Below are 22,441 nucleotides of genomic sequence, written 5' to 3'. Positions count from 1 at the left end.
CTGACTTGACAGATGTCCAGAAGGTATTCCTTGACACACTCCACAAGGAGGGTATGCCACAGAGCATCATTGCTAAATAAGCTAGCTGATCACAGAGTGCTGTATCCAAGAATATTAATGGAAAGTTGAGAGGATGGAAAAAGTGTGGTAGATAAAAGTGCACAGGCTCCTGGGATAACTGCAGCCTTGAAAGGATTGTTAAGAAAAGACCATTCAAAAATTTGGGGGAGATTCACAAGGAGTAGACTGCTGCTGGAGCCATTGTTTCAAAAGCCAACACACACAGACATATCCAGGACATGGGCTACAAGTGTCGCATTCCTTGTGTCAAGCCACTCATTACCAATAAACAACACCAGAAGCGTCTTACCTGGGCCAAGGAGAAAAAGAACTGGACTGTTGCTCAGTGGTCCAAGGTGTTGTTTTCAGATAAAGGTAAATTTTGCATTTCATTTGGAAATCAAGGTCCCAGAGTCAAGAGGAAGAGTGGAGGCCACAATCCAAGCTGGTTTGGGGAGCCATGTCATCTGCTGGTGTAGGTCCACTGTGAGGGCTGCTATCTAAGCAACGTGGGCTTCCATAACACCTCAGCAGTGCCACAGGCTGATCATCTCCATGCCACGCCGCATTGATGCAGTAATTAATGCAAAAGGAGCCCAACGAAGTATTGAGTGCATTTACTGAACATACGCCACGCGACCAATCAGAAGCCGCGACGTCATTCCTCAGGTCCTAAAAGGCGCTCATTCTAGGACTTTAGCTGAGGAATGACGTTGCGGCTTCTGATTGGTCGCGTGGCGGTCACATGGGCGGCACGCGACCAATCAGAAGCCGGGACGTCATACCACAGGTCCTAAAGGCGCGCATTTTGAAGAAAGAAGCCGTGCCGGACGCCGGATCCTCCCGCTGATGTCCAGGGGCCGCCGGAGAGGTGAATATAACAATATTTTTTATTTTAATTCTTTATTTTACACTTCCGATACCGATACCCGATATCACAAAAATATCGGATCTCGGTATCGGAATTCCGATACCGCAAGTATCGGCCGATACCCGATACTTGCGGTATCGGAATGCTCAACACTAGTTATATGTACTTTTTCTTGAGAAATAATAAAAAAATCTTTTTGGGATAATAAGTAGCCTTGGATCCTACACCCACGGTGTTAGGGTTAGCGGAACGCACCAAATTATGAGAGAGATGGTATAAGGTGCGTTCGCAGCCCGGGGTCCACTGTGCAGAGATGGTACCTGCTGCTGCTGAGTAATGACGGACTATATGGCGGTACAATGTGGATACACACACGGGTGAACTTCACCCTGTGTGAAGGAAGCAAACCCTGTTACATCACAGGGCCACGGTACCGCGCCAAGAGCGCAAGCAAGAAGTCTCAGGACTCTATCCCAAGACACAGGGTTAGAGTACGTTCAGACCACTTGCGCTCGATACCGCAACTGGGGTGTCAAAGTAACAGAAAATATAACTTAAAGCACAAGAGTGCGTTCTGTGTCGCTTTGGCAGACGCCACTAACCACCCAGACTTGGGATAAAAAGCGCTCTATAAGCACTGGCTGTTACAGCAATAGACGCTGTATCATGTGTCTTTATGTTGACAGCTTAGCCAGGCGCTAGACAGCAAGCATCCACCTTTTGCGAACAGTCATACACAAGGAAGGGGATTTTAAAGAACGACTTGCACTCATCAACAAACACACGATTCCAAATGTACACTAGCGCATAGCCGTGTGGCCATGCAAATCTTTTATAGCTGCAGCAAGAACAGGAACTTCCCAGAAGGACCAATGGGAGTCAGCCACAGAACAATGACTCTATATTACACAGTATATGAGTTTCACTTTTTGTATTGAAGAACTGAAATAAATTAACTTTTTGATGATAACCTAATTTTGTGAGAAGCACCTGTAAGATCTACGAACCAAATGGGCTGCATTAGTTGGAACCATTTTTGATAACTTTTCAGAGTTTTGTCCCTCATAACCCCATCAGGTGAGCGGAACAACCTCTGATTACCACGTTAAATTGGATAACACCATATTGTGCTTTCCTTGTTCCCCAGTATTATCCTTGGTCTATTAGATGAGGAGAAAAAAAAGGAGCCCAGTCATGCCTTGTGAGGAAAAGAGATGTGGGTGCAAATACAATATTCTAGCCTTTTATTTGTATGGGAGAGTTCAAAATTAGCTAATTAGTGCATTAGACAATTTTTGGAGTTTTTATTTTGCCACGATTGTCCATGGAACTTTATATACATTAGCATAACTGTCCCCATTGGGGCTCACAACCTAAATTCCCTATCAGTATGTCTCTTGAGTGTATTAGGAAACTGAACCAGAAGGAAACCCATGTGGACATGGGGAGATCATATAAACTCCTTGCAGATGTTGTCCTTGGTGGGATTTGAACCCAGGATGCCAGCGCTGTAAGGTTACAGTGCCAATCACTGAGTCACCGTGCTGTCATTAAAGTATATGTAAAGAGCTGCTCAAGTGCAGTGCACCTCTCAAATACTGATAGCGCTTCATAGGGTTCATTCTCCAGATAAATGTAGGCGCTAGTGATGGGACATGAATCTAACAGATATTAATGGCTATTATTATCAATATGCCATAAATGCCCCATATGGGACAATCCCTATTAAATTTCTCATCAAAAATAAAACTAAGTTTACGTAGACTACATAAATATCATAAATCTACAAATTTATGTGTGAACAAAATGTTGATAAAGTAAAATACAGTTCAAGATTTTTTTATTGTATCACTGATTAAATAAACAAAATCTATGCATTTCCTAAATTCAAACCAAAGTACTGTGCACGTATCACCTTTCCACAAATTTGCATCAAATTTTATTGTGAGGCTTAAACACTATGTTAATAAAAGATCAAATTTAAAGAGAATGACCAGAAAAAACAAAAGACATTTTGCCGCAACTCAATCTTGGTTTAAGCACTTTATAAAATCCTTTGTCTGGAACTAATGCAGGTTTTAAAAAAAAGTCAATGTTGTGTTTTGAAAAAAAAACTCAAACCAAAAAAGTAAAATCCTAATTTTTCCATAAAAAAAAATTCTATACTAAAAAAGGGAAAAAAAATATAGATAAAAAACTCATGTTGCATCTTTTGCGACATGGTGTAAATAACTATTAGTAATTTATGATGTAGTAGAAGAATGCTAAAACAATGTCACAAAAGCCATGTTTGTTTATCTCATCTCCCCCAGAAAAATAGAATTAAAAAGCAAGCAAAATGTTGTATGTACCTTAAAATGGTAATGATTAAAATAAAAATTAGAGTGAGGACAGGACCAATAGAGAAGCATGAACCAATAAAATATATGGAGTTCTATAAAGGGATGAAAATGCCAATACCACTATTAATCATTCCGGTCCATGAAATCACGACTATAGTCTGAGAACCTTACAAAAATAATATCTCACTTTCCTGGACTTCCAAGAATATGACATGTCATGTCATCAAAATAGGATTTTCAAGTTTGAACGTCATTTTTTTTTCTCCCATTGATATTTTATGCAACATACAGTATACTATATATGTACATATCGTTAGGGGCTGAGTTCCCACCTCTGCACGGGGGAAATCTCGAGCCATCTCCACTGCGGTCTCCCATTCTTCTCCTGCCACAGTGAAGCCTGCTCAGCGGAGGCGTCGGTCACAGCATCTCGCTCAGTCTAATACTGTGCAAAGAGTTACTGCTGCCTTTCCAGCTTCTGCCATTTGTAGCCAGTACTGGTCAGCTGCCAGCAGACGTCTTTGGAACTAAGTCCTACTTTTCCCCTTCTGAGCATGCCCAGGGTAAGATCTCTCATTGGAGATCAAGGGTCACATGCTCAAGTACTGCAGCAACTCCCATTGGTCCACTAGGAAGGTCCTGAAGTTGCCCAAGTTCTGTGGCAGCTTTCCATCGGTCCTTCTGGGAGCAGGTTGCTGCAGCTATAAAAGGTTCACATGACTGCACGGCCATGTGCTAGTATCAATCTATGTTATGTGCTTTGCGCCAGTGTGGTCTTGTGTGTATGTATTTAGGGCCTTGGCTGAAATAAGCCCCTAAAATACCGGCACCTCCAGTGAGGAGTTTTGTGTGTATGTATTCAGGGTCCCGGCTGAAATAAGCCCCTAGTATACTGGCACCTCCGGTAAGGAGTTTGTGTGTGTGCAAGACCACTGACTGCTATCAGCTCAGGAGTTAGCTGTGTACTCCTGTGAGTCTAACAGGGCACAGTGCTTTCTTTTGTCAGTGACTCTGTGAAGTAACAGAGTTCGCTTATACTGCCATATAGTGCCATTTGCTAGCAGCAGGTTCCTCCTGCATGGTGGACCCCGGGCTGCGAACTCACCAATAACTTCATCTATTTAGTCGGTGCGTTCCGCTAGCCCTAATACATATTTATCATATATAATCTCTAATTTTGAACAGTTTATACATGCACCAGATTTGGTTGCAGCAATCCAGTCTTAGTTTACACCACTTTTATTTTTATTTTGCTTAATTTATACCAGAAAAATGTGTCACAATTTTGGAGCATTTTTTGGAGTGCAGTGTTGCAAATTGAGCTACACATCTTTTCAGCAAAGCCTTGCCTCCATGTGAACTTAAACACGGAAAGTGTCTACACATATTAAATACAGTATAAATGATTTAGCTTGATAAATCTCCCTTAGGCCACATTCACATGTTGAGTATTTGGTCAATATTTTACATCACTATCTGTAAACCAAAACCAGGAGTGGGTGATAAAGAGAGAAGTGGTGACGTGTTTCTGTTATACTTTTTCTGTGATTGTTCCACTCCTCATTTTGGATTACAAATATTGAAGTAAAATGCTGACCAAATACTCAACGTATAAATGTGGTTTTATTGGATCTCTAAAATGCAGATTTATAGAAATGTTTCCGAAAAATAGATACACAGGGGAGAATGTTTCATTATGAGAGTTCTGAAAATCACGAAGAGAAAAGGCAAAAAAGTCCAGTCTCCGCAAAAAGAAATTTTGTTTTAGAAAACAGGTGAAAAAATATTAAAATATTACTAAACACATCATTTATTTGAGTGCTTCAAAAACATTAAAAAAACATAGCATTAGGCCTGGCCTTTTTTCTGCATTTTCTCTTCATGTCCTCTTACCTGAAACTAAGCCAAGAGTTGTCCATGCACCACAACCCTTGTGGATCATTGCCTGAACCCAGTGAGCTGATGTAAACTTTGTTTTTTTCTTTTGCTAATTTTGGAAGTCAGTTTTGTTTGTGGGTGCCAAATTTATCAAAGTGGTTGATGATTTATGAAAATGTATCATGTCTTAAGTTGCACTTTACACTTCTGAATACAAATGTTACTCAACTGTTAATGCAATTTAATAAAATGTGCAAGTCAAAAAAATGACTAAAAGATGAAAAAAGATAAGGCCGAGTATTTTAACATGCTAAATATAAAAATGATGGACTTTGCACAAAATCTATTGAAAACGGTGAACAACTTTTAGAAATGTGTTTAAAAAAAGACATAAGACGTAACAAAAAAACAGACACAAAACAGACGATAAATTTACTCCACAGTATTATGTCTGAAGGTGTGGTGCATAATTTAGATCTTCATTTTTTATAATTTCTCTCTTAAAGATTTTGCACTCCACTCTCAGGCCCTGTACTTGACTTCTCACATTGTATCAGTATTTCCTGGCGTGTTCCTTAGATTAAATATTAAGTCTATTTGATTTATTTTTTTACTAATTTTATTTAACTGTACAATCTTTTCTTCTTTTTATAGGGATTAAGGGATCAAGATCTCTATTCGATAATGCAGAGTTTTTAGCTTTGAACAGCCGTAATGTTATATGTAAGTAAAAAATAATATCTTTACAACATCAACAGCAAAGCAAAAACTACTCTATAAATGACATTATTGATCTTTGTACATCACAGAAAAGACTGTGCTAAATATCTGGCCATATGATACATTTTATCAAAAACATACAAATATAAAAAAAATAGGGAACGATTTAATTTTAAGCTTTGCAAAGCTGACAAAATTTTGTTGCAACTCATTATGCCAAAACTTTTTAAATTTCCATGTTTTTACGCAAGTTTCTAACAGTTGGGATGAATTGAGTGCAACGAGGGAAGGACTTAGATGAAAGAGGGGCAACACACCACAGCTCATCTATTTCCCTGGCTGGAGAGAAATTTCTGATGTGGTGCCACTCATCAAACACTCCAGATTCATAGATAGACATGCACCTCTACATGAATCAGGAGTGCCTAATAGTGATGACCGTGTGTGTGCTCGTTACTCGTGTTTTCCGAGCATGCTCGGGTGGTCTCTGAGTATTTTGGGCGTGCTCGTAGATTATGTTTTTGTCTCCGCAGCTGCATGATTTGCGGCTGCTAGACAGCCTGAATACATGTAGGGATTCTATAACAAACAGGCAATCCCTGCATGTATTCAGGCTGTCTAGCAGCTGCAGAGACAAAAACACGATCTACGAGCACACCCAAAATACTCGAACACCCGAGCAAGCTCAGAAAACAAGAGTAACGAGCAGGTGCATTCATCACTAGGGTCTAACTCCACCATGCACCCTCATCAACACTGCGGAGAAAATTGCCAGTCTTCATGAATCAGGACCATCACTTAGAGTCTCATACAGCTTGGGTAGAAACACTGTATTTGGCAATTTGCATTATTGATTTGTAATTTTATTATTGAACAACCCAAGGGGTTATTAAACCTAAAATCTGAATATTTAAGAAAGTGAAAGTGAGATTTTGATTTTCTTATGTAAATTTCTCTGTGTGCAAAATTATTGGGCAACTATTCTTGTGCAGAATTATTATGTAACTAAATGAAAAATGTAATTTTTTCCATCTCAGTTGTTTATTTTCAAGTGTTAAAGTGAGAATAATGATCAAACTCAAAGCAAATTAATTTTCTTAACATTTCAGAAAAAATATCAGTGACTGATATAGCTACCCTTCTGTTCACTAATAGTGATGAGTGAGTATACTCGTTGCTCGGGTGGTCTCCGAGTATTTGTAAGTGCGCGGAGATTTAGTTTTCATCACCGCAGCTTAATAATTTACAGCTACTAGCCAGCTTGAATACATGTGGGGATTCCCTAGCAACCAGGCAACCCCCACATGTACTCAGCCTGGCTGGTAGCTGTAAATCATTCAGCTGCGGTGATGAAAACTAAATCTCCGAACACTAACAAATACTTGGAAACCACCGCAGAAAACCCGAGCAACGGGTATACTCGTTCATCACTATTCACTAACAGTCATAAGCTCCATCCAAGGAGTTTGTCTTTTTCTGTTGACGATCAACTTTTTGGTCAGTATAAACCACAGCCTACCAGACATTGTTTTGTTCCATCACTAGAGATTAGGTCAGGTTAGGAAGGGGCCATGTCATTATTTCTTCACCTTTAAGGACTTTACTAGCAGTTAATAGTGGAGACGTCGATGCTGCAATGGATCATTCTCCTGTATAAAAGTCATGATTATCTTGAAAGATGCAGACTTTTTCCCGTACCACAGCTTGAAGAAATGGAAACATTTACATATGTACTATGGAAAAAACAAGTAATTATTTGGCATAAGAATCACATATCTTCTTCTGCTGCTCATTCCATATAAATCTCTTGCAATTACCACACTTGGTTATGATTTTTTGGTCAGTAGATCTTACACATTAATGACATTGACCTTTGACAGGAGTTGGGTTACTTTCAGAATAAGAAGGCTCGGTGTGATCATTGAGTTGTCTTTTCAGGAAATGTGGCAAGCTGGAAATTTATGTTCTCATACTTTTATGAGCTCTTACGAATTCCTTCCACAAACATTTTAGAAATTCTCTTAGGGTAGCTTTAGTCTCGTTATTCATGTTATAAATAATGTAAACAATTATTTATGATACATTGAAGAAATTAAATAAAATTGACCATTGGCCATCTCATAGTGCAGAGACAACGTTATAGGTTTCACACAGATACACCAATAGTCGCATTGGGTTCATTGAATCCCAAGCACCTCGCTGTGGCACAAATAGTCAATACAGATTCTAACGAAGCCCTGAGAAGATAGGACAGCCCAAGCTAGAAAGCGACCAAAATGGAAGGTTACTTACTTTCTATATTGGCAGAAATATGACATAAACAAACTCGCTGGGGTTCGTGACTAATTAAAAGTTAATAAATAATCTGATATGCATCATAAATATGACTAATCTGTTCAATATGGATTACATTGACTTAAGGCTATTGATAAATGTATTTGTTATTGTTATTTTTTGTTTTATATTGATTTATTTATTATTATTTTATTGTGACATGTTGTTGATATTTTTTTTTAATGTACATCTAACTGTAAGCTTATTTTTGCCATCAGCACTGGGTATCAATTTTGATAAGGTCTGCAGTTACTGGAACAATTTTCACTACAAGACTTTCAATGATAAGGTTTTCTACTTCCCTGGAAATTGCACCTATCATTTTGCTTCTCACTGTAAGAACAATTATGAAGACTTTGTCATCCTGATCAGACCCACAACAGATATGGACAATTTTGTGTTATATACCTTCGTTCAAATGAAAATTGAGGATGTCATAATTATATTATTCAATGGTACTGTGCTGGTCCAAGATGACATGTAAGTATAGTTTTTTAGATAAAATAACTAATGAATGAACAATCATTAATGGTTGTGCTAATGTTAAAGCAACAAATGTTTTTTAGGGCTGAATTATAGGGAAGGTAAAAAGGACAATTGCTGCACACAGTTCTCCATTTCTCATTATTCCTAAACACTTACTTCCCTTCTACCAGAATACCCATTTATTACCCATCCTTTGAGTAGGTAACAACTTAGAGATCAGCAAGGGTATTAATGTTGAGCAACCTACTGATCATCCAACTTTGACCCATTCTGAAGACGTCAGTCTGGCACAGGTGTGCGGTGTGTTCCTTTTTTCCTTGTCATACAGCAAGCTCTACGAATAGCCAACATATTTAGCTCCGATCACTATTTTATAGACATTTAGCGGCCCCTGTCATGTTCTCAAAATGTCATTTAAATGGTAAATGGGGGTTGAAATCCATTGGGCATTTATTTACACTCACCTTTCCAGGTTACAGTGGCAGTAAACTTTACCCACTACCATAGAATCATTGATTTCTCAGTATACTACACGCAAATTGCCTCTTCAGACGCCACCTGTTGGAAGTATACTACAATCATTTTCAATAACATCATTGATTTCACAAAATAATTGATTTCACAATATACTATAACAATTTTCCGATTGCTTAATTAGAAGATAAAACTAATTATGTAAAAAGTAGATAAAAAGTGTTTTTATAATATTAAAATTATGTTCAATAATATATTTTAAGAATTGTACTTAATTAAATTGTAATTTAATATTGCTGGGTCTATAAAAATCTCGTTTATCAAAATATAAAATGGTTTAGAAACTATGGCAAATGTTGTAAAAAAATGGCAGAATTGCTGTTTTTACTTATTGCACCAAAAGAGATAAAAACATGGCATGTAACCCATGATGGTACCAATAAAAATAGTGCTCAACACACAAAAAGTAAATCCTTCTACAGTTCTATCATCATCATCATCATGAAAATTAGAAAGGTATGAGTTTCAGAAATGAAAATTGAAATCAAATTGTTTACACATTTTTAAAGCTAGTTACATTTAAATAATATTAACATTTATTATTTACTTAATTAATTCATTATTTAATCAAACTATTTAGCTTGACCTGCAAAATCAATCTGGCAGGTCACTTTTACCCCATATTGAATGACAATAAAAACAAAAACCCCAAAACAATAGCAAAATTGCATTTTTTTTTACCATTTCATCCTATTTGGATCCTTCTTACCACTTTTTAACACATTATATGGAAAAGTGAATGATATTCATAATTTTAACTTGACCTGCAAAAACAAGCCTTTGTATGGTTGTAATGACAAACAAATTAAAGGCTGATTATTGAGACGGGGGTTAGTAATGAATTCAGTGTTCATTTAATGAAGAAGGCCAGATTTTGTGATAAAACGTTAGCTCTTGCAATCTGAGAATAAAGGCCCCAATGCACATTAGATTAATGTTGGCTGAACCTGCTAATATCATCATTTTTGACTGTCGGAGGCGATGTCAATCAAGCATATCTGATTTTGGGCTGATGATCACATTGTTCTACCAGAAATAACATGACAGCCAGCAGCATTCTTATTAAGAACACGGGAACGCTCTGTTGAATGAGATCTTCTGTGTATGGGAAAGTAATCTGGAATTGTTGTCAGTCGGCAGATTAACCAAACCATCATTTTTCACCATTAATGAAAAGTATAACTTTTCTATCAATAAAGGCTCTGTTCGTGTCTGTGTGGGAGTTCCATTTGTCTGTTCTGTCTTAGGAGCAATTTGATCCATTTGCTTGTAAAAGTGGGAAAGCCATCTAAACTTCTTGTCTATAGACTTCTCCTATATTATTGTATTGACCTGCCGTTTTATGAGATATATGCTTATGTGTCTGCAGTTTCCTGGTTACTTAGAGGTCACAGAGTTTATTGTTTAAAGCCAGCCCAGGTTGGGAGGAGTTAAGTGGGTATGTTGCAACTTAGTTCCTGTTAGATGAGAGTTGGAAGCTACTGGAGAAGAATGAAGTGTTATATTTTCTTGTCTAGATTATAAGCCACAAGTGGGGAGAGTGTTCAGAGACAAAAGATCTGAGGGTAGCAAGCTCTAGAGCAGTGTTCCCCAACTCCGGTCCTCAAGAGCCTCCAACAGGTCATGTTTTGAGGATTTCCTTAGTATGGCACAGGTCATTGAATGCTTGCTTGTCCAGGTGATGCAATTATCACCTGGGCAATACTAAGGAAATCCTCAAAACATGACCTGTGGTGGCTCTTGAGGACCGGACTTGGGGAACACTGCTCTAGAGCAAGCTCTACAGCAATTTTTTTTTACACGTACAGAGCACAGAGATTGGGAGAAAAAGATTAATCAAACGGGTTCTGACACCCACAGTGAGTGTAGCCTGTAGAAAATAGAGCCGAGGGATGCACAATTTACTTAAGTAGCTAGAAGGAGTGAGCTACAAGAAGGCGATGTGTTAGCCAGTTCCGGAGGTTCAGAGAATTCTTATTACAAACAAGGGGGGAAATGTGATACCATTGCAGTGGAGCATAAGAAAAGTGAAAGTCAGAACTTTGAAGAGTACTCTGTCACTCACGTATAATAACATTAACATCAAAATGCTGTGTGTTATGCATAAAAAGATAGCTTCTGTATGTTACAGAAGAGATGTACTAAAAGTATTGCGGTTGCTATCCTCTGTTACAATTCTGCTTAATAATTTGAAGTAGAGATATATTTTTATCCTTTTACATCTGAATCTGGTGTCTCTAATTTGCCGTATATTTTGATGGTCCCCTACCATCAAAGAACTTGTGACCTGATTAGGAGTAGTCAGCAACCTACTACATCGCATACACTAACTCAGAAGTACCGTAACAGGGTGCTTTGGGTCCCCAAAGCAAACCTCGCCACAAATAGACTCTTACACACTACCTGTTGATAATAGAAGAAGAGTGGTCCAATTGACTACTATGTGATCCATCTAGTTTGGAGTCTGCTTTTGTTCCAACATCCTAAACTTTGAAATACATACACCAAAACAGAACTCAGTCAAACCCATGGGGCCCATCTGTGTTTTTTTTATTCATCAGTTAGCAAACTTGTCCTTTTTTGGCATGGATTTTCCAAGCAGAACTCTAACACATTCATGAGAACTTAGTCTGATACTATGTGAATATTAGCATGTCAAAGTTTCTAGATAAATAACTCATTACCAAACGTAATTAGCTGGAAATTATCAAAAATTAGCAAATACATTAATCTGCTTTTCTTTCTCAGTGTCGAACCACCCTTCAGTATATCAACAGTAATGATTCAGAAAATTGGACTGTACACGCAAATAACTTCATCAATTGGATTAGTATTCAGGATGTACAACGATGGAAATTTTGAGGTAATATAACAAAATAATACATGAAGAAAGGGTGAGAAAGGCATCAATGAAGGAGAATGTGTGAATGAAAGTGCTGCTTCCTCACCACCCCTCCATGGGAAGAAAAGTTTGTCGATATAAAGATGATATAATGTGAAAAAGGGAGATGTTTTTCAAACACTTCCATACAAAGGTTAGTGTAGGATTGCTTCCCATTAAATAGCTCCTTTTTAATAAAAGCACTAGTCAAACTCAAACTCAAAGATATTATTGCTGAGAATAAATCCTATGCCATCAAGAAGAAAAGTCATCTGACTTGTGGACATCGAAGACTTTGTTCATGTGGGATATGAGATTTCACATAAAGAAGCAGACATCAGTCAAATCTAAACTCTCAAGAGTGTTAATTAAAAAAGCACTTCTATCAAAGTTTTAATCCTCTTAATATATTGCAGTCATCATATTATATAGCACTGTGTACTTACAATTGCTCATTTTGGCTTTCTACCCAGATAATTCTTCTCTTTTCACTGCTCAATGTAGAGACAGGAAGTCTCCTTTCCCTGCATAAACCATTCCCCTCTTCAACTCCTGACCCAGCTGCTCCACCCTCCCTCTGTTAGCGACTTCTGCAGTGACTTATGATTCATACATTCATAGACGTCCTGATTCTACATAAAGCTTAGAAAGATCCAGCTAGTCGGTTTTTAGTGACATGATGTCATAGACTTAATGGAAAAAGAAGAAATAACTGGGTTGAAGGACAAAATCAATAATCTTAATTACACAGTGCCATACATTTTAACTGCAATATATTAAGAACACTTTGATATGAATGCTTCTTTAATGAGTTGTGTGGAGTTGCTTAAATTTGAAAATAGTGAAAGTACCCATTTCTGGAGGCATAGGTAAAAGAGATTTGACAGATTGCGAAGCACATAGGTACATAGTTAATACTATTGAAAAAAGACAAATGTTCAAATAAAACAGATGAATTGGGAAGGACAAAGAGAAGGGGAACATGCACAACCAAAACCAAGATTCAGTCTACTTCTAAAAAAGTGAATCAGCCTCTTCTGAGCCCAATTGTTGATCCATAAGACCAAACATCTAGAAAAGAACTTTAAACATTTACATTAGCATTTGTTATTTTTTTCTAAAAAAAAAAAAAAGAATGTATGCCTTTTTTATGCCAAGAATGGTTTTCACTGTGACCAGACCTTAACCCCTTAAGCCCCGAGGGTGGTTTGCACGTTAATGACCGGGCCAATTTTTACAATTCTGACCACTGTCCCTTTATGAGGTTATAACTCTGGAACGCTTCAACAGATCTTGGCGATTCTGACATTGTTTTCTCGTGACGTATTGTACTTCAAGATAGTGGTAAAATTTATTCGATATAACTTGCGTTTATTTGTGAAAAAAACGGAAATTTGGCGAAAATTTTAAAAATTTTGCAATTTTCCAACTTTGAATTTTTATATCCTTAAATCACAGACATATGTCATGCAAAATACTTAATAAGTAACATTTCCCACATGTCTACTTTACATCAGCACAATTTTGGAACCAAAATTTTTTTTGTTAGGGAGTTATAAGGGTTAAAAGTTGACCAGCAATTTCTCATTTTTTCAACACCATTTTTTTTTAGGGACCACATCTCATTTGAAGTCATTTTGAGGGGTCTATATGATAGAAAATACCCAAGTTTGACACCATTCTAAAAACTGCTCAACTCAAGGTGCTCAAAATCACATTCAAGAAGTTTATTAACCCTTCAGGTGTTTTACAGGAATTTTTGGAATGTTTAAATAAAAATAAACATTTAACTTTTTTTCACACAAAATTTAATTCAGCTCCAATTTGTTTTATTTTACCAAGGGTAACAGGAGAAAATGGATCACAAAAGTTGTTGTACAATTTGTCCTGAGTACGTTGATACCCCATATGTGGGGATAAACCACTGTTTGGGCGCATGGCAGAGCTCGGAAGGAAGGGAGCGCCATTTGACTTTTCAATGCAAAATTTACTGGAATTGAGATGGGACGCCATGTTGCGTTTGGAGAGCCCCTGATGTGCCTAAACATTGAAACCCCCCACAAGTGACACCATTTTGGAAAGTAGACCCCTTAAGGAACTTATCTAGATGTGTGGTGAGCACTTTGACCCACCAAGTGCTTCATAGAAGTTTATAATGCAGAGCCGTAAAAAAAAAAAATCATATTTTTTCACAAAAATGATCTTTTTGCCCCCAATTTTTTATTTTCCCAAGGGTAAGAGAAGAAATTAGACCACAAAAGTTGTTGTGCAATTTGTCCTGAGTACGCTGATACCCCATATGTGGGTGTAAACCATTGTTTGGACGCATGGCAGAGCTCGGAAGGGAAGGAGTGCCATTTGACTTTTCAATGCAAAATTGACTGGAATTGAGATGGGACGACATGTTGCGTTTGGAGAGCCCCTGATGTGCCTAAACATTGAAACCCCCCACAAGTGACATCATTTTGGAAAGTAGACCCCCTAAGGAACTTATCTAGATGTGTTTTGAGAGCTTTGAGCCCCCAAGTGTTTCACTACAGTTTATAACGCAGAGCCGTGAAAATAAAAATTCTTTTTCTCTTCACAAAAATGAATTTTTAGTTCCCAGTTTTGTATTTTCACAAGGGTAACAGGATAAATTGGACCCCAAAAGTTGTTGTCCAATTTGTCCTGAGTACGCTGATACCCCATATGTGGGGGGGAAGCACTGTTTGGGCGCATGGCAGAGCTCGGAAGGGAAGGAGCGCCATTTGGAATACAGACTTAGATGGATTGGTCTGCAGGCGTCACGTTGCATTTGCAGAGCCCCTGATGTACCCAAACAGTAGAAACCCCCCACAAGTGACCCCATATTGGAAACTAGACCCCCCAAAGAACTTATCTAGATGTGTTGTGAGAACTTTGAACCCCAAAGTTTTTCACTACAGTTTATAACGCAGAGCCGTGAAAATAAAAATTCTTTTTTTTTTCACAAAAATGATTTTTTAGTCCTCAGTTTTGTATTTTCACAAGGGTAACAGGATAAATTGGACCCCAAAAGTTGTTGTCCAATTTGTTCTGAGTAAGCTGATACCCCATATGTGGGGGGGAAGCACTGTTTGGGCGCATGGCAGAGCTCGGAAGAGAAGGAGCGCCATTTGGAATACAGACTTAGATGGATTGGTCTGCAGGCGTCACGTTGCATTTGCAGAGCCCCTGATGTACCCAAACAGTACAAACCCTCCACAAGTGACCCCATATTGGAAACTAGACCTCCCAAGGAACCTATCTAGATGTGTTGTGAGAACTTTGAACCCCCAAGTGTTTCACTGCAGTTTATAACGCAGAGCCGCAAAAATAAAAAAAATCTTATTTTTCCCACAAAAATGATTTTTAGCCCCCCACATTTTTATTTTCCCAAGGATAACAAGAGAACTTGGACCCCAAAAGTTGTTGTCCAATTTGTCCTGAGTACGCTGATATCCCATATGTTGGGGTAAACCCCTGTTTGGGTGCACCGGAGAGCTCGGAAGGGAAGGAGCACTGTTTTACTTTTTCAACGCAGAATTGGCTGGAATTGAGATCGGATGCCATGTCGCGTTTGGAGGGCCCCTGATGTGCCTGAACAGTGGAAACTCCCCAATTCTACCTGAAACCCTAACACACCCCTAACCCTAGTCCCAACGGTAACCCTAATCACACCCCTAACCCTTACACACCCCTAATTCTAATCCCAACCCTAATCCCAACCGTAAATATAATCCAAACCCTAACCCTAACTTTAGCCCCAACCCTAACCCTAACTTTAGCCCCAACCCTAACCCTAACTTTAGCCCCAACCCTAACCCTAACTTTAGCTCCAACCCTAACCCCAACCCTAACCCTAGCCCCAACCCTAACCCTAGCCCTAACCCTAGCCCTAGCCCTAACCCTAGCCCCAACCCTAACCCCAACCCTAGCCCCAACCCTAGCCCCAACCCTAGCCCTAACCCTAGCCCTAACCCTAGCCCCAACCCCAACCCTAGCCCCAACCCTAACCCTAGCCCTAACCCTAGCCCCAACCCTAACCCTAACTTTAGCCCCAACCCTAACCCTAACTTTAGCTCCAACCCTAACCCCAACCCTAACCCTAGCCCCAACCCTAACCCTAGCCCTAACCCTAGCCCTAGCCCTAACCCTAGCCCCAACCCTAACCCCAACCCTAGCCCCAACCCTAGCCCTAACCCTAGCCCTAACCCTAGCCCTAACCCTAGCCCCAACCCCAACCCTAGCCCCAACCCTAACCCTAGCCCTAACCCTAGCCCCAACCCTAGCCCTAACCCTAGCCCTAACCCTAGCCCTAACCCTAGCCCTGATGGGAAAATGGAAATGAATACATTTTTTTAATTTTATTATTTTTCCCTAACTAAGGGGGTGATGAAGGGGGGTTTGATTTACTTTTATAGCATTTTTTATACCGGATTTTTATGATTGGCAGCCGTCACACACTAAAATACGCTTTTTTTATAGCAAAAAAGTTTTTGCGTCTCCACATTTTGAGACCTATAATTTTTCCATATTTTGGTCCACAGAGTCATGTGAGGTCTTGTTTTTTGCGGGACGAGTTGACGTTTTTATTGGTAACATTTTTGGACATGTGACAGTTTTTGATCACTTTTTATTCCGATTTTTGTGAGGCAGAATGACCAAAGACCAGCTATTCATGAATTTCTTTTGGGGGAGGCGTTTATACCGTTCCGCGTTTGGTAAAGTGGATGAAGCAGTTTTATTCGTCGGGTCAGTACGATTACAGCAATACCTCATTTACATAATTTTTTTATGTTTTGGCGCTTTTATACGATAAAAGCTATTTTACAGAAAAAATAATTATTTTGGCATCGCTTTATTCTCAGGACTATAACTTTTTTATTTTTTTGCTTATTATGCTTTGTGGCAGCTCGTTTTTTGCGGGACAAGATGACGTTTTCAGCGGTATCATGGTTATTTATATCCGTCTTTTTGATCGCGTGTTATTCCACTTTTTGTTCGGCAGTATGATAATAAAGCGTTGTTTTTTGGCTCGTTTTTTTTTTTTCTTACGGTGTTCACTGAAGGGGTTAACTAGTGGGACAGTTTTATAGGTCGGGTCGTTACGGACGCGGCGATACTAAATATGTGTACATTTATTGTTTTGTTTTTTTTTAGATAAAGAAATGTATTTATGGGAATAATATTTTTTTTATTTATTTATTTAGTAATTTTTTTTTTTATTTTTTTTTTTACATATGTGGAATTTTTTTTTTACTTTTTTACTTTGTCCCAGGGGGGGACATCACAGATCGCCGATCTTACAGTTTGCACAGCACTTTGTAAGATCGGCAATCTCATTCATCGCTGCAGCGTTACCAAGTGCCTGCAGGCGACCCGGAAGTGCTCCCTGCAGGACCCGGATGCAGCCCCGCGGCCATTTTGGATCCGGGGACTGCAGGGAGAAGACGCTCGGTACACGGTGAGTACATCACCGTTTACCGATCGTCTCAGGGAAGCCCGCAGGGAGCCCCCTCCCTGCGCGATGCTTCCCTGTACCGCCGGCACATCGCGATCATGTTTGATCGCGGTGTGCCGGGGGTTAATGTGCCGGGAGCGGTCCGTGACCGCTCCTGGCACATAGTGCCGGATGTCAAATGCGATAGTCAGCTGACACCCGGCCGCGATCGGCCGCGCTCCCCCCGTGAGCGCGGCCGATCGCATATGACGTACTATCCCGTCACTGGGAATTAAGTCCCAGGGCACCTCGACGGGATAGTACGTCATATGGGATTAAGGGGTTAAGATAGACTATTTCATAAATTAGTACTACTTGTTCCTGCAAGAAGTAAAACCTTTCTTTCCCAAATGGAGTGAATGTCACCTTGCCTTTTGAGGGATTTTACATGAAACAGCTTGTTTTAACCGTACTTTTTCTATGGGCCTTTTAAAAACTCGTACAATTTAATCATGTCCCCTTCTTAGATGTCTCTTCTCAAGACTAAATACATTAAATTATTTTAATTTTAGCTCATAAACAAGATCCTCCATACCCCTTATCATTTTTGTCACTATTCTTTCTACCTTTTCTAACTCTTTTCTATGAACTGTTACAAACAATTGATATGGTTACACTAAGGCTTTGCAAGTTGTAAGAATGATGTCCCTGTTCTGCAAGTTTATACCTCTTTTCATACATGACGAAATCCTATTGGCTTCTGTCTGCCTTCATATTATTTGCAGTCATGTGCATAACTTTACATTTCTTCACATTAAACCTTATCCACCATGTGGATTATGAAATACTCCATTTATCCAAGTCACCCTGTAAATTTTGAACAACTTCCAAAAACTGCACGGTACTACATAGCTTAGTGTCATCTGCCAAAATAGACAACACTACTAATCCTGTCTTCGATACCAGCTTACTGCCATTTTGCCGAGCGAATGCAGAGCGAATGACAAAGCATCTGCAATTTGGAGAATATGGCTTTAAGTAAAATTCAATTTCAGTCGAAGACACTTCATCCAGCTCTACTAATAACCTAATCCTTCCCCCACAGTTCACTTCTCCACCTTCCAATACAATCTGACACTTTTTTAACCTACCAATTAATTTATTTTCTGCCCCGTCGTCTCCCCTCATACCTAGTTAAATGCTCTGCCACCACTCCTAAAATTCTCTCCACCAGCACCTCCACATGGTGTAGATATTTACATAAAAGTAGAAATCCTTGTCCAGCATTGGCTACACCAAATACCACACAGCATTCCTAATCACTCCCAGGAGGGTGTTATGGATCCTCTCACTTGGCTGCCTATGGAGGTAGACACAGGTACACTGTTTCTTTAAGTCTATCGTTGGTTTATTAGACATGTGGCATAAACCAACATGAAGTGAAAATAAACACTGCCCTTTGGGCAAAAACAGGAAAAATAAAACACAATGGTATACAGTCTCTGTATCTGCGGGGATCTGCCTGCTTAGGATAATAACCACACACTGGTTCAGTTTTTCCTTCTCAGGACACAAAACACTGAAGTTTCTTTCTCCAGCCCTACTGAACACTGAATGCCTCTGGGGGCTGACTATAATGACTATACCAGCAGTCCTAGTGTTAAGCCCCAGATCACACCCTTAGGTGGAGGTAAGGTGGAAGACCACTTACCTGCTCTACGGTTGTCCACAAAAATGCAGCTTTTAAAATGGCCGATTAACCCCTATCAACACACAGTGTGCTGAAGGAAACTTCTAGGTTTCAAATCACTGAAGCTAGTAGCCTCAGTGAAACATATCTACCCTCCAGCACTTTGCCAATGGCTTTGTCTCAAAGGTAAGACATTAGGAATCCAAGAGCCATTCCCTTCATAACCTTAAATTTGTGGGTATCCTTGAAAACCTTATACATTTTTATTTCTCTTATTGGGAAAATTTTGTAAGAATTTAAGCTTTACCTTGTGTTCTAATGCAAAAAAAGTAAGTAATGCTTCAAACCATTTCTCGTTCATGAAAAACTGAAGTGTTATCGTATAAAATATGTTGTAAGTTATATAAAATATGACCAATCAAATATTGTCAAATCTCTGACATTTTTATACCTCAAAATATATTTTCTACTGCATTTATAGTAGACCATGTAGCAAATGATAATATGGACAAAAAATATGGGTAAGAAAACTCTTTATTGGGTCTATAAATTAGTCCAGGCCAGCATTATATTTACATAATCCTCAGTGAAGGAGATATTGAAAAATCAAATTTCAGTGAGGCCTGCAGCATGGAATTAGAAAATTAAATTCCTAGGCTGCACATAATATTAAGAATCTGAGGTTAAAACTTCACTTCAAGGTGTTGGATCCATACAGAATTAATTACTCCAGGGGCAGCCTCAACTGCAGTCATGACGAGACTTAGCTGAAGTCTTTCCTTGCTAAATAAGGAGAAGGAACAAAAAAAAGAAAAATGGAGCCTCCTCTTTACTGGCCTATAATTAGATCAATATATGTATCTAACTTTCTTTTTTTAAATTTAGCTCCAGCTTGATGGCAAATATACCAATCAGACTTGTGGACTTTGTGGAAACCTTATGGGGACCAGTTTGATTGACTCAAATGGTAAGGAAACCTATGCATTGTCTTTATATATAAAAAAAATCCTATGAAACACTTCTTAACAGAATGTCGCAGAAAAAAATATCATGTGCTAAAGGTTATCATCGTGTAACTAAACATGGCATCAGTTCCAGCAGACTATATGTCAGTCTATTTATAAAATACTTGACAACACTCCAAAACTGGGAGGCTTCAGACTCCTGGAACATATGACAAGTTTCTGTGAATTGAAGAAGACTTTTCTAAGGTAATGTTCCTCCTAAACCAGGGCTGGATTGTAGAAGGTAGAGTCCTGCACCATAAAATGTTGTTGTTTGGTTTTTACTCATGAAGCCATTGGCGTGTCTTCAAATGTTTTGTTCAACGTGTTTTAAGTGAAGCCTCTACAATTACCCCACATCCTGCACTGCTGAGCTGGCTTCTGACCTGGGACTATTTGGAAAGACCAGAAGATGCTGGGTTTGCTACTATACCTACAGCTAACAAAACCTACAAGTGACAAAATGAGCAAAAACCCTGCTGTAACTAAATGGGTAAAAAGCAAAAGTGCATTTAAATAACACAGGGTTCTTAGTAATACTGTATTTGATCAAAAATAGCACAAAAGCCATCCCACCGTCAACAAGGTGACCCTGATCGGGACAGTCCTACACTGCCTAATATTAAAAACCTTACCATGTGTCAGAGTTGACCTCAGTGTGTGAATAAGGGCAGACAAAAGGACCGGGTCCCGACATGTGGACATCAGTCTGGGGAAGCCTTTAAATGTATTTACCAGCTCAGAAGAGGGTTGCATTAACAATCCAACACAATGGGCAGCACTTTTTGAACACATTTTATAAGCGGTCATAAACTTGTAAATAACTCATGAAAGAATAAAGTAACGTTAAAACCAAGCACTCCATTGTTTTTCTTGTGAAATTCTCAATAAGTTTGATGTCTCACATGACCCTCTTCCCATTGAAAAAAAATAAAGTTGGATCCAAAATGGCTGAATTAAAAATGGCTGGTATGGTCACCACTAGTGATGAGCGAATATACTCGTTACTCGAGATATCCTAAGCATGCTCGGGTGTCCTCCGAGTATTTGTTAGTGCTTGGAGATATAGTTTTCATCACCAAAGCTGAATGATTTACAGCTAATAGCCAGCATAAGTACATGTGGGGGTTGCCTGGTTGCCAGGGAATCCCCACATGTACTTATGCTGGCTATCAGATGTAAACCATTCAGCTGCGGCAAGAAAAACAAAATCTCCGAACACTAAAAAATATTCGGAGGACCCCCGAGCATGCTCTAGAAATCTCGAGTAACGAGTATATTCGCTCATCACTAGTAATAATCCTTGTGCCATAATTACTATTTCTGTTTTGCTCTGATGGCTCTGCACCATGGGGAAATAATTGCCTTTCTATCCATTGAATGCTCTTTTTCTCTTTCTTTCCCCTTTGAATTTATATTTCTATATTTGTATAATCAGTTTGCTACAATTTACTTATAATTTCTATTATACATGAATACTCCCTTCCCGTCTGTGGTGCATGCGCGCTGATGCTCAGGGTGGGGTGCCATTGACGGCGTCTTCGAGTGCTGGTGGCTCACTGATGGGTCCTCCGTTCTGCTCATATGACCCTGTGGGCGGACTGGGTGTTGTGTCTTTTAAAGTGTTTTTACCATTAATGTATTTTGATCCAATGATCTTTTTTGTAGCCTATAGATCTGTGTGCACCCTCCCTTCTTATATGTTCTTTAACACAAAACAAATTAGATTTCTGCACATTTTATGTTAAAAATGTTTTAAATATCTAATTGAAGCAATTATTATTTTCTTTTGTAGACAACTCACTTACAGAGACAGAATTTGGAAATCTTCAAAAAGCTGATGCCCCAAATGAAAACTGTCCAGATCCAGATGTTCCAGATTGGAGTGACTGTTCTGCATTGAATGTAACTATAATCTTTTGTTTTGCCCAGATGAAGTGTTAAACATATGTCCTCCCTTAAATTTCCAATAACTTATGTAAGGCTAATCTTCACAGCAGTACCATCATGTCAGGAACAGAGGCATTAAGCAGGCCAGATGCATTGACAACACATCAGTACAATGTAATGGGGAATGATGTGCTCCCCAGCCTGGGCACATTAAATGTCATTGTCAGAGATTATTAGCAGCATGTAAGTAGTTAACAGCAGCAAAAGGAGTTTGGCTCCACATGCTGCTGTCTGAGGCACGAGCTGGC

This window comes from Ranitomeya imitator, chromosome 9 (genome assembly GCF_032444005.1).
Source record: "Ranitomeya imitator isolate aRanImi1 chromosome 9, aRanImi1.pri, whole genome shotgun sequence".
NCBI lineage: Eukaryota > Metazoa > Chordata > Amphibia > Anura > Dendrobatidae > Ranitomeya > Ranitomeya imitator.
This window is presented reverse-complemented; position numbering follows the sequence as displayed.